A 23,839-nucleotide genomic window follows, 5' to 3' on the forward strand; every position below is an offset into this window, starting at 1 on the left:
ATACACCTGGCTTCACCTCACCTCGACTCACCTCACACTTATTCTCTCTTTTCATATTAAATCGCCAGGAAAAAAAGATTCTTTATGGGAAGATTCCTTCCATGAGAATATGAGGTTTTTTGAGGGTGCTATAGAATAATCTTTAACTTGGGAACCGGATTCCAGGTGCTCTCTCTTTTAGGGAGTCCTGGTGGCATAGCTGGCTACATGTTGGGCTGCACCTGGAAAGATCGACAATGCAAAACCACCAGCCAACTTATGGGCGCAAGATGACACCTTCTACTCCCACATAGATATACAGACGCGGAAACGCAGAGAGGAAATTCTACTTTGTCTTATAGGGTCTACATGAGTCAGAATTCACTGTATGACTTAAAAAAAATCATTTTATTGGGAGCTCGTACAGCTCTTATCACAATCCATACATCCATCCATTGTGTCAAGCACATTTGCACATTTGCTGCCATCATATTTTCAAAACATTTTTTTTTACTTGAGCCCTTGGTAGCAGTTTCTCATTTCCCCTCCTCCCTCCCATCCCCTCCCCTTCCTCCCTCATGAACCCTTCATAATTTATAAATTATTATTTTTTTCATGTCTTACACTGGCTGATGACATCTTGACATTTTAAAAAATCTTTCTGAATTATGATGTTGTAAAAAATAATGAAAGTATCATTGACTGCCAGAGGAACAAAGAAGTTGGTCTAGGAAGGAGGTGCAGCCAGAATGCCCCTTAGAAAGACAATGGCGAGACTTGGCCTCACACACTTTGGACATGATTTGGAAGGAGGGCTCTCTTGGAAAAGAATATCATATTTTGTCACGCAGAGGGTCAGCAGCAAGAGGAAGGCCCTCAACGAGATGAACTGACACAGTGGCTGCTTCCATGGGCACAAACGGAACTATTGTTCTGAAGGCCTAACCTGCATCCATGAGCTTCCAATGACTTGCTAGCAATTGTGTTTTGTTCATTTTCAAAACACTAGACTTTAGGATTCCTCCCCCCCCACATACGCACACTTACAACCTACTTCTCTCAGTTGTGAATTATGGCAGTTAATTTTTTATGACATATAAAATTGCTGCTTTTTTTCACTATAAGCTAGAACGAATTCAGGAAGGCATTGATTTGCATAGAGAAGTCTTAAATCCCAGCGTCAGATCCAAACACCCACTTTTCACTTTTCTCTGTCGTTTCACTCTACGTGTCCACGCAGCACATCTTTCTGTGACTCTGTAGACACCCAGAGCCAGGACACAGTGCTGCAGACGGTCACATAGGCCCATGACTTCCAGTGCCAAGTTGCAAGCGCCTTGCTTCTGACCTGCTGGCTACAGATAACAGATTTTCACATGACCCCCTCCAGGATGCCAGCTCCAGTCAGAGGTCCCCAGGTTCCCTTACTTCTGACCTCGTGGCTATAAGTGTGGGGGGAGGCCAGCCTTTCAGGAGACCAGGGGTTCCCAGCCCTTTCACTTCTGACCTCCTATGGCGCTCACTTCTCCTTTGGTTCTGGCAATTTGCTGGAATTACTCAGCGAACACAGAGGGCTCGGTTACTTAAGATTCCAAGTTTATTATTGCAATAAAAGGGTACAAGTGAAAAGAACTCATAAGGCAGGGTCTGGGAGAGAGAGCTCTCATGTGCAGCTTCCATGTCCCACAGTCAGATGGCAGGCACATGCTGCACTGCCACCAACTGGGAAGCCCATAGAGCTTCTGGGCCCAGCGCTTGTATTAGGAGTCCCAATGACGTCATGCAAACCGTAGCTTCTCTCTCCGGAGGTCAGTCAGTATCACGAGGTGACCGTGGCATCACATGGTGGGCCTGGCCAGCCCATGTCCCAGAGTCACCTCATCACCTTACTGGTTTGACCTGTCAGTTAGGTATAGTTGGGAGTCTTTTTTCAAGACACCTACATTCCAAGGTTTGTTTGTTTGAAGAGTTTACGTCTCCTGGGAACTGGGACTAAATTTTTTGGGTATTGCGAAATTCTAAACCTTATGTCCATGAAATACTTACTTAGAAGTTTCTGGATTTTCATATTGCCATTTCTAAATCAGCGTGGGAATTGCCACCCCCATCCCCAAGTGCCGAGTCTTGAATACATTGGCTGAGGGGTCATGGAGCCGTAAGTTGGAAGGGTCTAGAGAGGAGAATCTGGCCACCGCAGAACGGTACTGAGGTTCTTGGGTGGAAGAGAGTGGATGGTTATCTTGACAATCAGATAATTGCATTCTCTGATCTACTTGGTATGCCTGCCATTTCTTGACTTGTAAACTTCACCTTGGAAACAGTACAAAGAATAGCTGTAAAAAAGTTGAAACAGTAAACCTCCCTTACTTTCACATGTCACCAAACTCCAAAAAAATCAAACTTACTGACATCAAGTTGGTGCTGACTCATAGCGAGCAGGGTTGAATGGTACCTGGGAGTTTCTGAGATAGTAGCTGTTTACAGGATTCGAAAGCCCCATATTTCTGCAGCAGAGCTGCTGGTGGTTTTGAACTGCCGACCGTGTGTTTAGCAGCCCTGCACTTATCCACTACTGCACAGGGTTCCTTTTATATATTACATAGATTCTTAGTACTTCCATACCTCTGGCCATCCCTTTCAGCATCCGCACTGGAAAAGCATCCGTGGTGGCTGTAACGGTTCCAGTCAGACACTCTGGACTACAGGTGGAGTGTGGGAGTCCAGTCAGTGACTACAGCATTGTCCTCAAGGTGTAAGCTTTGGAAAATCCAATTTGCTTTCTGTGTTTCATGGATGAATTGGGGAAGGAAATAGAGTTGAATAGAGATGCAAATAGGATTGTTGATAAAGTACAATGTATAAGAACCGGATACACAGCATGATAATGAGTAGTGGCGTAAGCTCCTGTTGCAGGAAAGAGATGATTGAGAAAACAAGGAGATTGGATTAAGAGAGAGAACAGACTTTCAGGCTCCAGATGTCTAAATGTACTATTCTCTTACTCTGTCAGCTGCTCCAATTTCTCCGAAGAATGGTTGTGATAATGTAATGGTGACTTGTTTTCCATTTAATGATGAAATTTAGAACTCTCATGTGACTACACGGAGGCTTGCGGTCATACAGTACAGCAGTGGTGGTTTTGATTTACTCTATTACACCTTAATACCTTCTATCAGATGCTGGGCTGTGGGGTTACTGGCTATTAAGGGGACAAGCAAAGGAAATAGCGTTTTCACGTTTTAAAAGTCTCCGAAGTGCTTTCTGTGTAAGACACGAGGTGAGTCACATTGCCTGGAGTGTTAATATAGGGTGTTAAAGCTTATGTAGTGATTGAAGGGGGTGAGGGTAGGACGAGTGTGTGTGAAAGCTTGTTGTAGGAACATTCACATCATGGTTTGCTTCATTTAAATATGATTACTCATTTATTGTTATAACTAAAGCAAGAAGCGTCCCCACTCTCCTGCCCCATTTAACCTTCTATACTGCATCATATCAAGCCCTTCTTTGGCGATAGGCTGTTGGGTAATCATCTTTCAGCTGCTCTGGGTAGAATTTTGCAAGGTTGCATAGTAAGACCAGTCAGTCAGCTGACACTTGTTCACATGACAGCCATTAAAAGGGTGTTGTGGCCAATGTCAGAACAACCTTGCAGCTGAAGGGAAGTCACTGCATTTGCCTAAAGGCATATGAATAGGTCTTGTGACCAATTAATGGACTGCTGCACAATCTCCAGCTCTAGGGAGAACAAACTGGGTGAGTCATTCCAAGCTGCTCAACCTGTTGAATGTTTTGTCTTTTGCAAACCAGAATGCAAGCTTAGGAACAAAAGTAGGAAGTGGGATTTGTACTGGTCTATATTTATTATAGGCCTCCTGAGAGCAAGTTTTATAATGTGAATGGATTCATCTAACTTCCTAAGTTGCTGGACGTTTAATTACGGAACAAGTGAATGTTCCTTTTTTTTTTTTTTTTAAATTTTTGAAAGCAGAAATTAGTAGGCTGCTGCCAGTAGCTTATCTGCCTAATGTATTGGAAGTGATGTAAATGAACAATCATTTGTAACTGCTGGTGACCAAGAATCTTCAAAACGTGTCCAACTTGTTGATGGGCTGGATAAACCAGAAGAACGTGAAACTGCTCAGGGGATGTGTGGTGGCACCGGGAAGACCACAAACTGGCCAGCGGCCTGGCCACATGCAGCCAGAAATGTGAGCAATGCCGCGTCAAGTGCTGAGAGAGCTTACAGGACGTTTTTGTGCAGCAAGCTTCGAAAATGTACCGCGGTAGGAAGGGACATCAACTTTACCATGGGACTCCACAACAGGTTTGAAACTTTAATGTACTTCGAAGTCTAAGAGTCATTTTGATTTCATTCACTGAATAACAAGCAGATCTTGATTTGGTAGTGGTTGTTTTTTGAGGGTGCTTCTAAGTAGAAGAAATGGGAATTGTCCAGAGACAACTCTTTACCTTTATAGAGAGTGTGCGGGCATATTTGTGTGTGTGTGTTGGTTGTGATTCTACCTCCCATTTGCTTTCTTTTTATGACCTCGGCTGGGGCTTGCTTATAAGGATGGTTATGCTCTGTCTTGTGTCCAAGCTTGTAAGTAATGCTCGAGAGTATGCGGGACTGGGACTCTGTACCCCCTAGTCTGAATACCTGGTGTACGACTGTTAGAAGTCAGGGTGGTGCGGGAGAGCCCAGTCTTCTGGGAAACCGTCCTCTGGGAATGATGGGATGATTGCCATATTTTATTCATGGAGTTTATCTGAAAAGGATAACATTTTACCTGTTATTCTTACTGCAATCCTTCAAGTTGCTATTTCCATTCAGTCTGGGAGAATTCATTAATTTCATCAGTAGCAGTACTTTTAAGTGAAACACTAGCACATCAATAAAAAGGAAAAATCCTTTGAGAATTGCATTTAACTAAAAAAACATAAGTAGGAAGGAAATGCAAAGGTTAGGCTTTCACAGATAAATGTAAAGGTTTGTAAAATCAATCACATGGTTTGGGGTTCTTCTTTTTTACACGTTTTCTTCAAATTAATGTGCTGCTCGCTTGACCCATAAACTGTTTACTCCATATCTATGCTTGTTGACTTGATTCAAAGTAATCAGGACCTAGTGTTGGTCACATAAAAGTGTGATTATTCTTTAATAGAAACGGAATCAAGATACTCTAGTGTGTGAGCCCAGCAGATGAGAGAGGAAGGGCAGGTGGAGTGTGGAAGACCTCCTGTGGGTGTTGGATCACATGCTGTCTGCTCAATTGAAGAGATCTGTGTGTAGAGCACGAGGTCACGGTTCATGTGGTACAAAGACATTTGAGTGATCAGATAGAAATTTCACTTTCCTCATTTCTATTTTTATCTGTTTCTGAACAAGAGAGGGCAGGTGCGTGCTGAAGCGAGTGGAGGACTGATGCTCTTAGTCTGGATCCTGATCCTGGATTTGGGTCCCCAGCTCTGTTGCCCCAAAGCTTAGTAATCATGGACCAGTCTCACCTGGCTTTTCTGGGCTTCGTTGTCAACTGTTCAACTTGTAGTTGACTTAGATCATTTGCAACATAGAGTTTTAGGCCCTTCTAGTAGACTATTGTTACTGCTCTGTAGCAGGGGTCCTCAAACTTTTTAAACAGGGGGCCGGTTCACTGTCCCTCAGACCGTTGGAGGGCCGGACTATAGTTAGAAAAAGAAAACTATGAACAAATTCCTATGCACACTGGACATGTCGGCTGCTAAGCAGGACAGGCAGGCAGCGGCGGCAAAAACACCCGGCGGGCCGGATAAATGTCCTCAGCGGGCCATAGTTTGAGGGCCCCTGCTCTATAGCATCCTAGACATCTCCCCCACCCCCACCTGAGTTCTTTTAGGGATGGGGGCTGGTATAAAAACTTCTAAACTTTTTGAGCTGCTAACCAAAAAGGTCAGTGATTCAAAGTCACCTGTTGCTCCACAGGAGAAAGATGAAGACCTCTACTCCTATAGAGATTTAAAGTCTTGGAAAAGCTCGAAGGAGCAGTTCTTCTCAGTCTTGTAGGGTTGCTGAGAGTTGAGATGGGAGTGGAGTGGGTTTTTGGAAATTTTTTTCCCTTTTTTAAATCATTTTATTTGGGGCTTGTACAACTCATCACAATTCATACATCCATCCATTGTGTCAAGCACATTTTACATTTGTTGCCATCGTCATTCTCAAAACTTTTTATATGAACTGCTGTTTCTAGTTTTAATGAACTTGCTACTGCTGCTAAGATTTTAATTATTTTGACTTAAACATTTTAAGCTTAACAAAAAATTCCACATTTGCTATTCTTTTTTTTACTTATATTCGCTTCCTGTAGGTTTACATCTTTAATGCTGAGTTTTTTTTTTTTAGAATATTACACAGAATGACATATATTTTCAATTAACTAGAATTCATCCCCAGGTCAGACTAGTCTCCTTGGTCGACTGTCCACTTTCTATTTCCCTTTTCCCAGACTTGAAATATGTTATTTGCAGTGTCTTGCTTGTTTTTCATGAACTTTCTTTAGGAGTCAGGCCAGTCTTACGTTAGAAGTGAATTATTGACAGGAGCTTGTGCTGTGAGGAACTGGCTCTTCAAATGTTCACGAGTTAACTGTTTGTCCAGTTCACGTGACAGTCAGTTAGGTATGACTTCCAGCTTCCTCTTTACTCCTGGGTAACTTAAATCAGTAGTTTTAGATGACACCACTATGAATAACTTCCGAGTTATTAAGCAGGTCAGGAGAAAGGGTTAATAAATATGCAGAGTTATGTTAGCTATCCAACAGTGGCTGCAACTAAAAGACCTAGCTGAGTTCCAAAAATAGCACTTTAACTTTTCCATTATGTTATGAAGCGTGAAGCATTTCAAGGTAGAAGTAGACTCTGAGTGGCCTCCCCTCCCCCCCATCACTGTACGGGCAGCCATTGGGGGTCAGGGTCTACAACACCCTACCGGGTGTGATGAACTAGCCTGAGTTAGGTAGACAAGGAAAAACTTGTCAAAACCCAGTTCAAATCTAGGTGGTTTTTTTTTCCTTTAAATGTTTTCAGCAAATTAGGGAGCTGTAGTTCACATGAGGCTTTTTATATGCGGAATGTGGGAGTGTTTACCAAGCTGCTCTGATGGCCAGAGAAACTCTGACAAAACCTTGTACGTAAGCTATAGTCAATGCACACCAAAGAGGAACTGAAACAGCACTTCAAAGTTAATTGTGCATTGCAGTTTCATATCTTGAAATTTGCATTCAGAAGGAAGTCTCTTGGCTTTAGAATCATAAGGATGGAAAAGAGCAGAAGAGTTGCTGAGTATAGCATCTGATTTATCTATATTTTAGACTAATTTTATTAAGTTAATCAAAAAGAAAAATCCTTAGATTTGTTTGTGGTAGTCGCTTTACAGAAAATATGTACATACAGAAATCAGTATGTATCACTCCCCTCCTCCCCCAAGATCTGTTTACAGAGATAAGCTACCCATAATCTGATTACTGATGAGGAAATTTTAAAAAAAATAGTCACAGATCTGGAGAGAGAGAGAGAAGCTAAAGGCAACAGACTGAAGCAGGGATCTAAGAAGACTGTTTTAGGCATGAGAAGAGAGTATTTCTTTGTGTTTGCAGGTAGAAACATGGTGTTAAAGTCATTCTCTTGCACAGGTTAAATGATGTGAGTAGAGGGATAAAAGAAATGCTGGTCACCTGATAATCTTGTGCTTTGTGAAACGCTTTACCTGGAGGCTGGAAGTTGCTGGTGTGAGTCTTTCAGATGTGCTGAGTATGACTGTCACACATCTCCCCTCCCTGCATTTCTTCCTTTGTTACTGATTTTATATGCCTTGAGGAATTTCCTTCACTAGCTGCTGTTGTTTTTGACGTGTACCATTGAGTTTGTTCTGACTCTTAGCAACTCATTGCACAACGGAATGAAACACTGCCCTGAGCCATCCTTACCATTTCTTAAGTTTGAGGCCATTGCTTCAGCCACTGGTCAGTACATCTTGTCTTTTTCGGCGCCCCTCCACCTTACTAAGCTTAATGTCCTTCTTGCCTGGTAACATGTGCAAGGTGCAAGGTATTTGAACGAATCTTGCCATCGTTGCTCCCAAGGAGTATTCTGGCTGTACTTCTTCCAAGACAGATTTCTCTGTTCTTTTGGCAGTCTATGCCACTTTCAGTATTTTTCCCTCAAATGCATTGATTCCTTTCTAGTCATACTTACTCATTGTCCAACTTCCACATGCATGTGAAGCGATTGAGATATCTTGTCTCGAGTCAGGCGGGCATTACACCTTGTTTTCAACACTTAAAATAATCTCTGTGCTGCAGATTGAACCAATGCAGTGCATCACGATCTCTTTCCTGCTGTTTCCATGAGCCTTAACTGTGGATCCACGCAAGACGAATTCTTTTTTTTTTTTAAACAGTTTATTAGGGACTCATACGACTCTTATCACAATCCATACATACATCAATTGTGTGAAGTACATAGGTACATTCTTTGCCCTCATCATTTTCAAAGCATTTGCTCTCCACTGAAGCCCTTTGCATCGGGTCCTCTTTTGCAAGACGAATTCTTGACAACTTCAGTGTCTTCTCCATTTATCACGATGTTCCGCACTTGAGGATTTTGGTTTTCTTGAGTTGTGATCCAAACTGAAGGCCGCAGTCCTTGATCTTCATCACCAAGTGCTTCAGCAAGCAAGCTTGTGCCCTCTGAATGTCTCGAGTTGTTAATAACCCTTCCTTCAATCCTGATGCTGCATTCTTCATAACGTTCACATAGTCCAGCTTCTCTGATTATTTGCTTAGCATACAGATTGAGTAAATATGGTGAGAAGATTTAACTGCCTCTTGATCCATGTATAGATTCCACATAAGCACAGCAGAGTGTTCCAGAATGCTCACTCTTCTAAAGGCTACCTGTCGTTTGTTATGATCCACACAGTTAAATGCTTTTGCATAGTCAATAAAACACAAGTATACACCTTTCTGATATTTTCTGCTCAGCCAAGATCCAGCTGATCACAGACATGATATCCCTTGTCATATGTCCTCTTCGGAATCTTGGAAGCCCCCAGGAACAGTTCTTGCTGTCCTCCAGGACTGCTGTGAGTTGGAAAGAACTCTGACTAGCTACAAGAGTGTGTTTCTGTGGGCTAATCTGTGGGGTTTTGCGATGTAATTCAAGAGAGATTGAGTGAGTGAATGAAAGAATGCATTGGTAACCTCATATGCCTGTAGTGGCATGTCTGATTCCCAATTAAAGGACACTGATCTAAGGGCACTTCTCTTTATTAAAGATGAACTAAAATCATCTTAGTACAAGGTATTTGAAGTATAAATGAACTTGCTTCAGAGAACTAACATACACCTTTATCTCCCCTGTTTGATCTGTATTGATGACATAACAGTGTGAAGTACTTCCTATTAGTCATGATAACTCATTGTCTCATGATGGACGGTGTTCCAGACAGGGCAAGGTTTCTCCAACAAGCCCTGATGGTGTAGTGAGTTATGCATTGAGCTGCTACCCATAACTCCAGCTGTTGTAAACCATCAGCGGCTCAGGGGGAGAAAAACGAGGCTCTCTGCTCCAGTAAAGATTTATAATCCCAGAGACCCACAAGGGCCATTCTACTCTGTCTAGAGAATCACTATAAGTTGGAATGACTCAGTGACACTGGTCAATGAATTTGGTTTTCGGCTGTGAGCATCTGCAGTTAGTCGTTGTATAGCTGTGAAGCCTCTTTTCCTCGAGTTTCTGCTCAGCCGAATCCTGAACTAGGCCACAATCCTTATGACTCCTGTTATGTGAGTCAGGCTCTGACTTAGCCTTGCCCTTTTGTGGTTGTAACAAAAGCTGAATAAGTGCTCAAGCCTTGGTCCAAATTGGTAAGAGAAATAACTTGTGACCCATAGCCAGTGACTCAAGATATCATTTGGACACACCATCAAAATGCACCAAAGGGAATCCCGGGCCAGCCTATGACCTATGTTCTAGATTCAGTGGTCCTCAACCTTCCTAATGCCGTGACCCTTTCATACAGTTCCTCATGTTGTGGTGACCCCCAACCATAAAATTAATTTCCTTGCAATTTTGCTGGGGTTATGAATCGGGCGACCCCTGTGAAAGGGTCATTCGACCCCCTAAAAGGGTCGTGACTCATAGGTTGAGAACCGCTCGTCTAGAAACTTCAAAATTCCTGGAACACCTCCTTTCTTTTATGGAGTGTTAAGTTTCGGTGGGATGCTTGGGTATCTGGTATACCTGTATCCATCACCTGTTATATGTCCAAGGGTTTACTTTGTTGTTAGTTATTGTTGGGTGGTGCCTTTGAGTTGGCTTCAATTCCTAGTGACTCTGGACAACAGAACAAAATGCTCCCTGGTCCTGCGCCTGACAGACAAATGGTGCAAAATTGCTACAGGTCTTTTATAATGGGTGTACGTTTTACGTTATTAAAGCTAAGTTATTTTTCCATTAAAAATTTCAACTCTTTACATGTAAGAGGCTAGATTAATTTCCGATATAGAAGAATCTTTGATCTGGGGTTCGACTGTCCCAATTTTACTGTATCTTTGGGAACATCACCTCATCTCTTTTCTCAGATGTAAAGGGATAGTCAGTGGTCCCCAGATATGTGGAGTGATGTGTATAGATCCTAGAGCCTCACTTCAGGTTCACTAAATGGAATTCTTTGAGGTAGAACCTGTGAGCCTCTGTTAAGTTTGAAAAATGGAAAAGCGTTTTGTGTAATACAAATGATAAATCGAGTATGTGACTCTGAGTAGGTGGTGTCTGCATCTTCTCCCAGCACTAGCGTTCTGTGCAATGTGAAGACTCTGCCTTAGCAGAGCAACTCTGGCGGCATAGTTGTTAGGCATTGGGTTTCTAACCACGGGGTCTATGGTTTGAAACTACCAGTCACTTGGCAGGGGAAAGATGGGGCTTTCTACACCTGTAAAGAGTTAAGAGTCTCAGAAACTCACAGGGCAGTTCTATGAGTCCTCATCAATTCGATAGCAGTGAGTGAGGTTGGTGTTTTTTGGTTTGGGTAACCAAGGGAGTCAACCCATCTCAGTGGTGATTATTTTTCCCATGTGAAAGGATCAAGAAGTTTAATTTTGGAGGAAGTGCGCTCAACAGAGGGAACAAAAGGTACAGGAAGCCTTAAGGCAGGAGCATGTCTGGTGTGCATTCTATGAACTGTCCCCCCCAAAGGCAAAGATAATTAGAAGCAACTATGGAAAGCCAATTGCAATAGACAGGCACCATCTGGTTTCTTCATTGCACTTTGCTCTAGCACCCATTTCTTTAGTGATCCTTTCATGAGGGTGGCCATCAATTAGGGCCTTCTCATAAGAACTAATTGTTCTTAGATTGGGGCTAGAATTAAGTGAGAGCCCAAAATCCATTCATGTATCTATGGTTTATATAGACAAAGAGAATTTTTATGGTTAGAAATAAAATCAAATAATGTGTCCTCAGCTTCACAGGAAGTCCTAGAGCAAGTAAAGCTGAGTGCTTTGGGGCAGGAGATTGGCTTGTGGAGTGCTAGGGGAGCACTGGGCTTGCAAGGCGGAGGTTTGGCTCACTCTTGCCTCAAAGGACTTGACCTTGAGCAGTTGATGCTGATGATGCTGATTTTCCCTATCCCTTGTGAAGCTAGAGAAGCTCAGAGGTTATCTCCACCACCACCATCATCTTTTTTGACAGTTTTTGGCAGCTGTGGTATTCGCTGCAATGGTGCCCGACTATTGGAAGCATGGACCATTGTAAGAGAAGACAAGAATGTGAGCCCTAACAATTTTGAGTTTCAGATGGTTGCTCTAGTTATTGGTACCTGTAAAGGCTGAAAGGAATGTATGGAATGATAAACTTCCATAGCTCAGAAGAGAAAAACTGTTTCTGGAGTGACTTAGGACAAGAGCCAGACTGGTTAAGCAAGATGACTGATAGGGGGCCAGGACCTACTGGTCAAAATCTGTCCTCTTTTGTCTACCCAAAGAAGAAGAATGCAACTTCATACCAGCCCCAGGCTAAGTGTCACCGGGAGTCCCCTGCCTCACAGGCACAGTACGCAGTCCTTTAGCCTTTGTCGCTGTGGGCCAAGAAGCCAGCCTACCACTCTGCATTGTTGCTGCACCGCCTCAGCAAGGAAGTGCTGAGTGGTGCACTTGCTAGGCTCTGGTGCCTCTGGTCTTGCTTAGCGTGTTATGGCCTTTGCCGCCTCCACCACTCAGACAGGGATCTTCATGGGCTCTGGTGGCTCTTTGGCAGTCCTAGGAATTCTCTCTGTTCCCGCGTCTGAGATGGTTCTCTTATAGCCAAAGCAGTGGCCTCTGGTAGTGTTTCACCCACCCTATTGTATGGTCCCACCCATTCATTTTTGAGGATTATAGAGACATAGTTCTCCAGGCCCAAGGCCATCCAGGGGTGGAGAGATTATATTTGGGTATTTTAAAAAGGGTTAAGAGTTATATGCTCATCGGCATATAACTTCCAAAGTCTCTAACTTCCACTGAACAACTTTTCCTAATCAATCTGGGTAAGAGAATTTGGGAGAAGATACTGGTAAAATTCGGTTGTGAGTGATTGTTAACAGGGTTAATTGTGACTGCCATCTTGCTGGCTATAAAAAGAGCCATCTCAGAAATAGGAACGAAGGCGATCATCACCAGTAAACAAGAAGAGCCCGGAGTGCACTGTGTGCATTGACCTGCTTGATTCAGGAGTCTAGTGATCCCAAGATGTGGCAGAGCACCAGCAGCAGCAGAATCAGGAACCAGAGCCTGAGACAGAGCAGTAGATGTCCCAGCCCACAGAGCAAGTAAAGCCGAATGCCCTTTGGCTTGTGAAGTAAGGTACTTCTAGCTAGTTAATTGAGGGAGCTCCGTTTTGCTGACCCGTGAAGCTGTTGCTGAGCTCCTGCGGGCTGAGACTTAAGATGGAGTGGTGGACCCTTTCGTCATTTATGGGTAACTCTAGAAGAGCTTTGTAACATTGTCTGAGCAGGGCAGAGGCCGAGGTGCCATGTGGCTGAGAGGCCAAGGACCAGGAAGAGGCCCATCTGTGGGCACAACTGAGAAGAGGTTTTCCTGACACAATAATTGTGTGCTGAATATGTGTAACCTTCCTTTAATAAACCCCATGATTTTGAGTATTGTCTGTGAGTTCTGAATAGCCACTTCAATGAATTCCCAAACCCAGCTGAGAAGCACTGAGTAATGAGGGAGGGGCAGTTGGTGTGAATTGGCAGGGCGTTTGTTAAACCTTATGGGGTTCTTCTCTGCCTGGTAATTTTTCTATGACTAAACAGCAAAGGGCTTAACCTTGTTAAGGTGTTCTGGCTTAGTCTCTTGGTACAATGGTAAAGCTTCATTGCAGTTCACACCCACCACCTGTTTGGTGAGTGAAAAGATGAGGCAGCTAACTTTTGTACAGATTATAGTCTTTGAAACCTCTGAAGCGTTCTGTCCTGTCCTACAGAGTCACTATGAGTTGGAATTGACTCAATAGCAATGAGTTTTAACATCTGCGTAAAACAGATGATACAATCCAGCCTCTTTATAAAGGTCAGCTCAGGTGATTTCTGTAGACGTGTTTGGCAAGCTCTAAACTGTTAGGCAATTATTTGTGTCATGTGCAGCTCTGATCACCAGTCATCCCCTGCCTACGATGAAACAACAGATTGTCCAGAACTGGCATCTCTAGGGTTCTGTGGGCATCATGCAGTACAAAGAAGGCAGTTGCTTACCCGTGTGAAAATCCATCTGATGCGGTACATGCAGTACCCGAATAACAGTAAGGATGGAACACCACAAACGGGCTTAGTAAATGTGACAGGGAATGCTCTCTGGGAGCATTTCGCTTGTTCTTCAGGGAGGCAGGCGAGGGAAGAGGACAGGGAAAGGTGGCATCTGAGTACTGAGAAAAGAGCCTAACAAAAATCGCATTGTCTGAGGCCAAACTATATAAGTGGAAATGAAATTTGAATGCTGTGAATTTGCTAAGGTGGTTTCCCTGTAGTTCACTCACTGCCTCATGCTTCAGCTACCAAGAAGCCTCTGTAAGGAAATCGGTCATTAAGGTTGCTTGTCTTGAGGCAACAATAAATAGATCCATTGGCTGGGGCTTTTTGTTTGTTTGTTTTTTAAGCAGGAAATTTCTGTCAAGAGCTAGTCAATGGCTTAATATTCAAAAGGCTCAAAATCATAGTGAAAATTTAGAGCATATTTACTCCGTGTTTCACTATGTGGAAGCGCCGTAGGACATCTCAGCGAAACTGGGGAACAAAAAGATGAGCCGTATTGCCCAAACTTAACCTAGCCCGGCTGTCTGGCTCATAGTTCACCCTCTTACTACTTGGGGCTGTTTTCATTGCTGTGTGCTGTAGCAAATAGCCTGCAGTGAGAGCTCGTGTCTGTCCTGTCTTCTGCTTGCTTCTCTCCTCCATCACCCACCCACTTTCCTGCTGCAGAGACAGTGTCGCCAGTTCACCATGGAGCCTTCTAGAGATACTCTGTGCATACAGAAGAAAACCTAGAGGGCTTCTCCCCCCTCTGCCGTCCCTTTTTTATAGACCTAACATTCTATATGCAGTAGTTTATGCTTTCGTCCAGTTAAAATGATGTGTCTTGGGGATTATCACGATTACATGAGGCACTTCCTTGCTCTTTGCTGTATCTGCACATGATTCTATTGTATGAGTGTATCATAGTATATGTCATTGTCCCATACTGATAGACATTTTTTTTTGTTTTTAGTCCTCTGCTAGTCCAATGCTATAGCGAACACTTAAAAAAATTGTTCTGTTGGGGGCTCTTACAGCTCTTGTAACAATCCATACATCAGTTGCATCAAGCACATTTGTATATATGTTACCATCATCATTTTCAAAACATTTTCTTTCTACTTGAACCCGTGGTATCAGCTCCTCTTTTCTCCCTCTCCCACCCTCATGAGCCCCTGATAAATTATAAATTATTATTGTTTTCATATCTTACACTTTCCACTGTCTCCCTTCACCCATGTTGCTGCTGCTGTTCGTCACCCTGGGTGTACGTCGATCATTGCTATCTGTCCCCCCTTCTCCCACCGTCCCCCCTACCCTTCTGGTATTGCTACTCCATTGCTCTCCCTGGTGGTAGGGGGGTATCTGTCCTGGATTCCATCTGTCAAGAGCTCTTACCTGTACCAGTATACATCCGGTCTAGCCAGGTTTATAAGGTAGAACTGGGGTTACGATATTGGCGGTCGGGGGAAGCATCAAAGAACTAGATGAATGTTATTATATGTTTCATCAGTACTATACTGTGCCCTGGCTGACTTATATAGATGGTCGCTTGTTTAACTTTAAGTCCCCAGATGTGTAGCTAACACTTTTATGGGTCTACTTATTTTGCACACTTGTGGGTGTTTCTATAGGATTAATTCCTAGAAGTGGCATTATTAGGTCAATGCATCTATGTGTTTGTATCCATCTTTTTGAGAGAATATTTTAAAGCCAAAGAAAAGTAACATTTATTTATTTTTGGCTCTTTCCTTTTGCAACCAAAAGACCTTGGACCAAAAATTAAGCTTTTGGCCTTTGGTAACCTCTGTGAAGAGAAACATTACCCATCTATATACAATGTAGGTAACTATAAATTGGTTTCTTTATAAGACAGTGTCTTATAAAGTTACTTTAGTTACTTTATAAGATAATGTCTTGAACATTTACTTTGAAATTCATTTATTCATGTCCTGGTAATGAAGTGAAAATTGCCTTCAGGGAAAACTATGAAATTGAGTAGATAACAAGTTTTACCTCTCAACAGTACCGTGATGAATATCAGAAATCCAGGAGTCTTAACAGCTTTGATATCTGATACCTGATCCTGTAGACACCTCAAGATCACACAGGCTGGTGTGCTTCTTCCCTGTGGGCTTATTTGCTTCCCTGCTGGATGGCTGCTTGTTTAACTTCAAGCCTTTAAGACCCCAAATGCTATATCTTTTGGCAGCTGGGCACCATCTGCCCTCTTCACCATTTTTGCTTATGCACCCATTTTGTCTTTAGCAATCCTGTCAGGAAGGTGAGTATCAAAGAGTGCCAGGTTTTCAGAACAAAGTGTTCTTGTGTTAAGTGAGGCCTTGAGTAGAGGTCCAAAGTCCGTCTGCTATCTTAATACTTAACATATAAATATGTGTACATGAGCCTGTATCTGTGTGATTATAAATTAATATCTTTACCTATATTAATGTTTATGGCTATACCTCTATAAATAGCTTTTGCCTCCTCTTTCTTTCCTCTATTTCCTTTCACCTTTCTCCTATCCCACTACCATGCTCACCCTCCATTTGGTTCTCAGTAATTCCTCTCAGATGCATTGCACTTGATTAAACCCCACCAGGCATTATATGCCCTCCTCGCCATCAATTTTAGATCTCTTGTTCCCTTATCTCTGAGTTTGTTGGCTCCTCACTCCCCCTGCCCGCCTCCTCCTTTCCCATGTTCCCCTTGAACTGCTGGTCCCATTGTTTTCTCTCAGGATTGTTCATCCTGCCTATCTTATATAGATAGACATAGAGCAAAACAAAAATAAAAACAAACAAAACAAAGCAAGAAAAAATTCTCCAATAGATTGTTCCAGGTCTGACTGCTGACCCTTTTGTATGTTTTCCGATCAAGTCCGATGAGGTGCCACGCCCTGTCTCCCAAATCAGAAGTCTGTTTCCAGGATTCCTTGGGGACTTGGTTACTTTGCTCCCCTTGCTGCTCTGGTTCACTCCCATTGCATTTCACCCTGCTGTGCATGGGACAGACAGGACACACTTTCCGCACATTGTCTCCTGTGCTGTCCCCTGTAGCGCTATGGGTCAGTGAGGGAGGGGACATTGTGTCTCATGGTGGAGCAGGCCTTACAGTCCCCTCTGTGCGTTGTTTAATCGGAGCAGGGATATTGTCCCCAGTGCTTGGTGGGTCATGAGGAGGTCCACTCTTTCTTTCTCACTCCTAGCTTGCTCCCCTATGGTCTGGACAGACCTGCCTCTCTCCCTGGGCTATATCTTTAATGCTGACCTCTATTGGCTTCTGATGAGAGGGTCAACCTAGCTTGGCTTGGGCCCAGCCCCGTCCTCTCTGTTAGTTCACTGCTCCGTGCCAGTGTGTTGCCCTCAAGGCTTGGCGCTCTAGGATGAGGTCTGGTTTTGAGATCTACTGTATGTACACTTTGCGGACTCCAGCTTCAATCTGCGAGGGATCGAATGCCTTGGCAGTGACCAAAGCGGAGAACATTTCCCTGGTGGTGCATGGAGCCTGCGACCTGCGTCTGGAAAACTACCCCTCCCTAAACCAGGGCCAAAGGAGCTGCTGCTGAAGAGGCACTCCGTTGACATCTGAGACTCAGATGCCCACTACTGGCAGCACGGTCTGTCGAATCAGGGATTTCGTTGTGAGAAAGCCAATGGTGCTGAGGCACAAAGTTTCAGGAACAGTCTTCAAAGTGGGATCATTAGTAAAGCACCTGAAACTAGGTGACTGTTTTGTCACCAGGTGTCCTGACAGTGTCACCTTTGAGGAACGAACCCTGACTGAGCCACTTTCTGGGGGATCCATGCCTGCTGATGAGCTGGAGTCACCCCTGGGCCACAAGGTCTTTGTATGTGTGTGTAGTTGGGCCATTCGGACTGGTCACTTTGCTTGCGGCCAAGGCAATGGGAGCAGCTCAAGTGGTGGTGACTGATCTGTCTGCCTCTTAGTTGACCAAAGCCCAGGAAGTCGAGGCAGATTTTATCTGCCAGGTCTCGAAAGAGAGTCCCCAGGAAGTTGCCAGGAAAGTGGAAGGCCTGCTGGGGTACAAGCCGGAAGTCAGCATTGAGTGTAGAGTACAGAAGCTGCCATCCAGGCTGGTATCTATGTAACACGTTTGGGAGGTACCGTGGTGCTCAAGGGTTTGGACCCAAAGATGACCACTGCCCCTGCTGTACACAGCCATTCACGAAGTAGACATCAAGGGCGTCTTTTGAGACTGCAACATGTGGCCGATGGCAATTGCCATGCTTACGTCCAAGTCCGTGAATGTTCAGCTCTTAGTCACCCATTGGGGTTGAAAGTCATGCTGAAGTGTGACTCCAGTGACCAGAATCCCCAGTGTTAATTGGGCTCTGCCCTCATCCTCACACTATCAGCCTTAAGGGATGGGGGTACTGAATAGCTGGGTGGGGGTGGGTGGTTTTGATACAGACTTTTCTTTTGAATGATAAAAAAGAAAATGTTTGAAAAGGATGATGGTAACATATGTATAAATGTGCTTGATACAATGGATGTATGGATCGTTATAAGAGCTGTGTAAGATCCCCTAATAAAATGATTTATTTAAAAAGAATGTTCTGTCATTTAGAGAGATGTTCTCATTAGGAAGCATGTTCATCATAGGGTACATCTGTGTGGGTTAAGGAATGTCGTTATTGTCAGGTGCCTTTGAGTTGGTCTGACTGACAGTGACTTTACGCCCAGGAGAATGACACGCTGCCTACCTGGTCCTGTGCCATCCTCACAGTTAATATGTTTGAGCGCATGCTTGCAGCTACTCTGTCAGCCTAAATCCTTGAGGCGCTTCCTCTTTTATTCTAACCTTCTACTTTACCAAGTAGGAAGCCTTTCCAGGACTGCTCTCTCCTGATAACATGTCCAAAGTATGTGACACAGAGCCTCGCCGCCCTCAATTCTAAGAAGCATTCTGGCTGTCCTTCCAAGACAGCTAGGTTTGCTCCTCTGGAAGGTTATGATACTTTGAATGTTCTTTTCCAGCATCGTAAATGAAAAGCATTGATTTTTCCATCTTCCTTATATTATGTCCAATATCCACATGCATACGGGCTATTGAAAATACCAGTACATGGACCAGGAACATCGCAGTCCTTAAAATGACGCCCTTGCTCGTGAACACGTTATAGGATAAGTAATACCATGAAGTAATTGAGATGACTTTTCATCTCTTCTAAATGACACCACATACATAGTAGATAATTTGGAATCATAGGGTTTTCTACTCTTCTAAAGATTTACAGTCTCGAAGACACACAGGGACAGTTTCACCCTGTCCTTTAGGGTCGCTACGAGTCAATTAACTTGCGGGCACTGAGCGTTTTTGAGTTTTAATGTGTGGGAGTTGAATTGATGAGGCCTCTGTGGGTGATTTTAACTCTAGCGGATTATAGAGGACAGACTATTGGGCTACTGGGAGAAGGACTGTGATTAGGATCAGTATTGCTTACTTTGGACGTAGGAGGAGGGCCCAGCCCTGGAGAGGAAACCAGGCTCCGTAGGCTAGCCAAAAAGAGGGACACGCTCAGGGAAATGGGCTGACGATAGTAGCTGCAACAATGGGCTTGAATAACCAAGACTATCAGGATGTCGCTGGACCAGGCATGTTTCATTCTGTTATATGTTAGTTTGCTATGAGTTGGTGCCAACTTGATGGTATCTAACCATAAACAGAACCCAGGCATTTTTATATGAATAATTTTCTCTGCATGCCAAGGTGGCTCCAAGAGTCAGGGAGTCTAAGGCCTGGCGTCTTTGAGTGTACATGCAAACTTTACCTCATTTCAGTATTTTACCTGCTATCACCTCAAACTCAAAAGGAAGGAGTATTTTTTCTCTTTTTCTCTCTTCTATATTTCAGCATCCAAACCTCAGGCCATACTGTGACTCGCAATGTTTTGTTACTACTGTGTAAATGCATTACGCAGAGCCTTCTGTGATTTCCCCTTGTGACTTTCACAGATGCTTACAGCACTCTTTCAGTGGAGGAGGTAGAGGGTAGAGAACAAGGTCCGGGTCACAACCTACTTACACCTGAATTTCCGACTGACACCTTCGTCCGAGATTACTCGAAGGAAAATGGTGGAGATCTGTCTTTTGTCCTTCCTTCTGACATGGTAGTCAATAAATTGACTGATAGTCTCTATCCCATAATCTCCAATCTTTAAAATCTCAGACGGGGGGAGAAAAATCAGCTGATTCCAGGAACCCAAGTGGAAGGCGAATTTTGAGAATGATGATGGCAACGAATGTATAAAGGTGCTTTACTCAATTGATGTATGTATGGATTGTGATAAGAATTTTATGAGCCCCGATAAAATGATTTATTAAAAAAATCTCAGACAAAGATATTTGGAATTCACCTGCACAGATGATAGGAGACCCTTTAGCCCCACAGCCATCAAGTCATTTCTGACACCTGTCAGCCCAAATAGGACAGAGTAGAACTGCCCCGTGGGGTTTCAAGGCCACATGTCTTGACAGAAATAAATGGCTACATCTCCCTCCCACAAAGCCACTGATGGGTTCAAATCCCTGACCTTTTAGCAGTGCATTTATCTACTGCACTACTGTGACTCAGACCATCACCTCTCATCCACTTAGGATGAATATTCATAACTTTAGCGAGTGGAATAGTGTATTTGTTTTAGGAGTTTTGATTTTGTCCCAAGCCCTGGAGAAGGTGTTCCATATATATGGTATATGAATCCTTCTAAAATTAAAAATATAATCTGAAACATCTGGCCTTAGGAACTCAGTGAATTTTTCTTTGATCGGTGAATGATGCTTTACAAAGATTAAAACAAGATTACTTGCATTCTTGTCTTTTTGTGCTGACAGCCTGTGATGTAGAGCAGATGTTGTGTAAGGGTTTTCCCAGACTCCTCTGGATTGAAAGCACAGGGCTAGACTCAGGTGCTGCATGGACCCCAGTGACCACTAATCCTTGTCCACACCCTTTGTGACTTGTGTCCACCCTCCACCCCAGTACGTGGACTTGATCTCATCACCTGTTAGGTTTCTTAGAAGACATTTATCTCTGTACTTATAACAGTGTATTTTATTTGGTTTTTATGCCAGTCTTCTAACATCAGGCTATAAGCATGTTGAGGACTGGACATAATAATTCACTCCGGTGATCCCTGGTATATTTCATGGTGTCTGGATCATGCCAGGCGATCAAATGGGTAGGGAAGGAAGGAATGCGGGACGGGGAGGGTAGGTACCTCAAAGTTCACTATACAGTGTCCTTTCCATTTCATCTCATTGCTCATTCTAGGGATTTATTCTTCAGTTCCACTCAGCCCACACCAGCATTCAGTATGAATCTCTTTGAGTAAAGGTAACTCTCAACACTTTCCACTCACTGCCATTGAGTCAGTGCTGACCATTATCATGCCCCCCTGAGGGTTTCTGAGACTGTAACTGTTTGTGGGAATAGAAAGCCCAATCTTTCTCTGAGGAGCTACTGCAGATTTCGAACTGCCGACCATGTGGATTGCAGCCCAACACATGACCACTGCACCACCAGTAACAGTTAATTTAAAATAGTTTTTTTAAAGTAGTATCTTTATGTATCAAACCTTCTGATGGGCATTATAATTTCAAAGCACTTTGTACTACACTCTTGACCACTGGGCGCCAATTTAGTGGTGGATTTTTCTATAGCTTTTCTGAAGTTATACCAGGCAGCTTCTCTGGCCTTCTAAAAAATAAGGGAACAAAGGCAAGTCATGTAATCTTCAAAATACTCTTTCTTTAGCTGTCTTCCTGAAATTAATAACGGAGCAGAGAATAAGTGAATCGCAAATCTATTACTGCCATCTATTTGCATAATTCTCTTGAAATAAATAGCAAGTCACTAGGCGGGGAATGATGTATGTTACTTGCTGACAGAGGGAGAACTCTGATTGCTACCTTAAGCATAATTTCTCGATTTCCTCTACCCCCAACCTTCCTTTATTTTCAGGCATAGTCATTCAGACCTCCTCATGCAAACTTTCTGCTAAGGTTTTTTTTTTAAATAAGAAGGAAGATTAACAGAAAAAGGACCAGTGCATAAACCTACAAGTGATTGGGAAGGTATCATCATAAGTATAAGTTTCATCATAAATATCGTAAGCTTTATACACACAGGGGCTAAGGTTTGTGCACTAGCTTGCAGTAAGAACTTGTTTAATGGGTAGTATTTGCCAGTTTGGGATGCGTTTATTATTGTTGGTTTTGTTTTGTTTTGTTTTGCTCACAGTTTACCTTTGCTTGGGCCATTTAGATTTTCTTGTCATACCTGATTCTCAAAGCATTCACAGTCTTGAGTCACAAGACTGTTCTTTAAACTTTTCCTTTTTTTAATTGTTTTTTTTAGGGGCTCATACAACTCTTACCACAATCCATCCATACATCAATTGTGAAAAGCACATTTGTACATTTATTGCCCTCATCATTTTCAAAACATCTGCTTTCCACATAAGCCTCTGGCATCAGTTCTTCATTTTCCACCTTCCTCCCTGCTTCCCCCTCCCTCATAAATCCTTGATAATTTATAAATTATTATTTTGTCATATGTTGCCCTTTCTGACGTCTCCCTTCACCTACTTTTCTGTTGTCTGTCCCCCAGGGAGGAGGTCACATGTAGATCCTTGTAATTGGTTCCCTCTTTCTAACCTACCCTCCCTCCACCCTCGTATTATGGCTGCTCACACCACTGGTCCTGAAGGGATCATCTGCTCTGGATTCCCCGTGTTTGCAGTTGCTATCTGTACCAGTGCACATCCTCTGGTCTAGCCAGATTTGTAAGGTAGAATTGGGATCATGATAGGGGGGTGGGAAGGAAGCATTTTGGAACTAGAGGAAAGTTGTATTTTTCATGGTTGCTACATCATACCCTGACTGGTTCATCTCCTCCCCGTGACCCTTCTATAAGGGGATGTCCAGTGGCCTACAAATGGCTTTGGGTCTCCACTCCTCACTACCCTGTCCCCCTCATTCACTATGATAAGATTTTGTGTTCTGATGATGCCTGATACCTGATCCCTTCGACACCTCTTGATCGCACAGCTGCTGTGCTTCTTCCATGTGGGCTTTGTTGCTTCTGAGCTGGATGGCCGCTTGTTTATCTTCAAGCCTTTAAGACCGCAGACACTATACCTTTTGATCGCCAGGCACCATCAGTCCTTTAAACTTTTCATGTGAACTATGGTTTGAGTATGTGAAGCTGCTTGCTTATGTGAGAGTAAGAGGGAAGGATATTTTCCAAATACTCTTACCTTCAGTGAGGGCACACTCTACTCTTGTCCCTTCTAACCTGATACCTGTGGAAGTCTAGGGAAGAATCAGATGCCAACAGTACAACTGGTCTTGGACATAACAAACCCTCCTGCAACTAATTATGCACCTGCTGTTTTTTCTCTCGCATTAGGTTTCTTCTGAAAAACTGAGGAATGTATTTGCCCCCAAAAAGATCTGTACCCACTTGAGTTCCCTCCTTAAAACATAGGCCAGGTCATGCCATTTCCCCCTCAAGAATTCAGAGCAGTGGTTCTCAACCTTCCTAATGCCATGGCCCTTTAATACGGTTCCTCATGTTGTGGTAATCCCCCCCCAACCACAAAATTATTTTCGGTCCTACTTCATAACTGTAATTTTGCTATCGTTATGAATCAGTCTACCCCTGTGAAAGAGTCATTCGACCCCCAAAGGGGTTGCGACCCACAGGTTGAGAACCGCTGGTTTAGAGCAGCATGCTGTTGCTCGTAGAACACAATATATATTCCTTGGCAATCAAAGTCCCCCAAGTGGTCCCTTAGCTGTCTTTCCAGCCTTATTTCCTATGTAATTCTTCTCCAGGGGACTTATTCCAACCACTTATTTGATATTTGTGGTTTCTGCTGTGGTATTAGCCTGAAATGACTGTGTCCCTTGTTCTTCCTGTGTCTCATCATTGCCGTACTTCATGACTTCATTGATTCAAATGTCACTGCTTCTAAAAAGGTTTTGTTTCCTCTCTTGCATTATCTCTTCTCCCAGTGGCCTCTTCCT

At 43.4% G+C, this 23,839-nt stretch overlaps 1 protein-coding gene and 1 pseudogene across 2 annotated transcripts in view; both read left to right on the top strand.

Moving 5' to 3' along the window:
* The window catches only part of FNIP2 (folliculin interacting protein 2), a 152,344-nt gene that overhangs the window by 50,820 nt on the left and 77,685 nt on the right, over positions 1-23,839 (top strand). The gene's annotated exons all lie outside the window — the stretch shown is intronic.
* On the top strand, positions 17,169-18,084 carry LOC142443052 (sorbitol dehydrogenase pseudogene; annotated as a pseudogene).

Source organism: Tenrec ecaudatus, chromosome 3 (assembly GCF_050624435.1).
Source record: "Tenrec ecaudatus isolate mTenEca1 chromosome 3, mTenEca1.hap1, whole genome shotgun sequence".
Classification (NCBI taxonomy): Eukaryota; Metazoa; Chordata; class Mammalia; order Afrosoricida; family Tenrecidae; genus Tenrec; species Tenrec ecaudatus.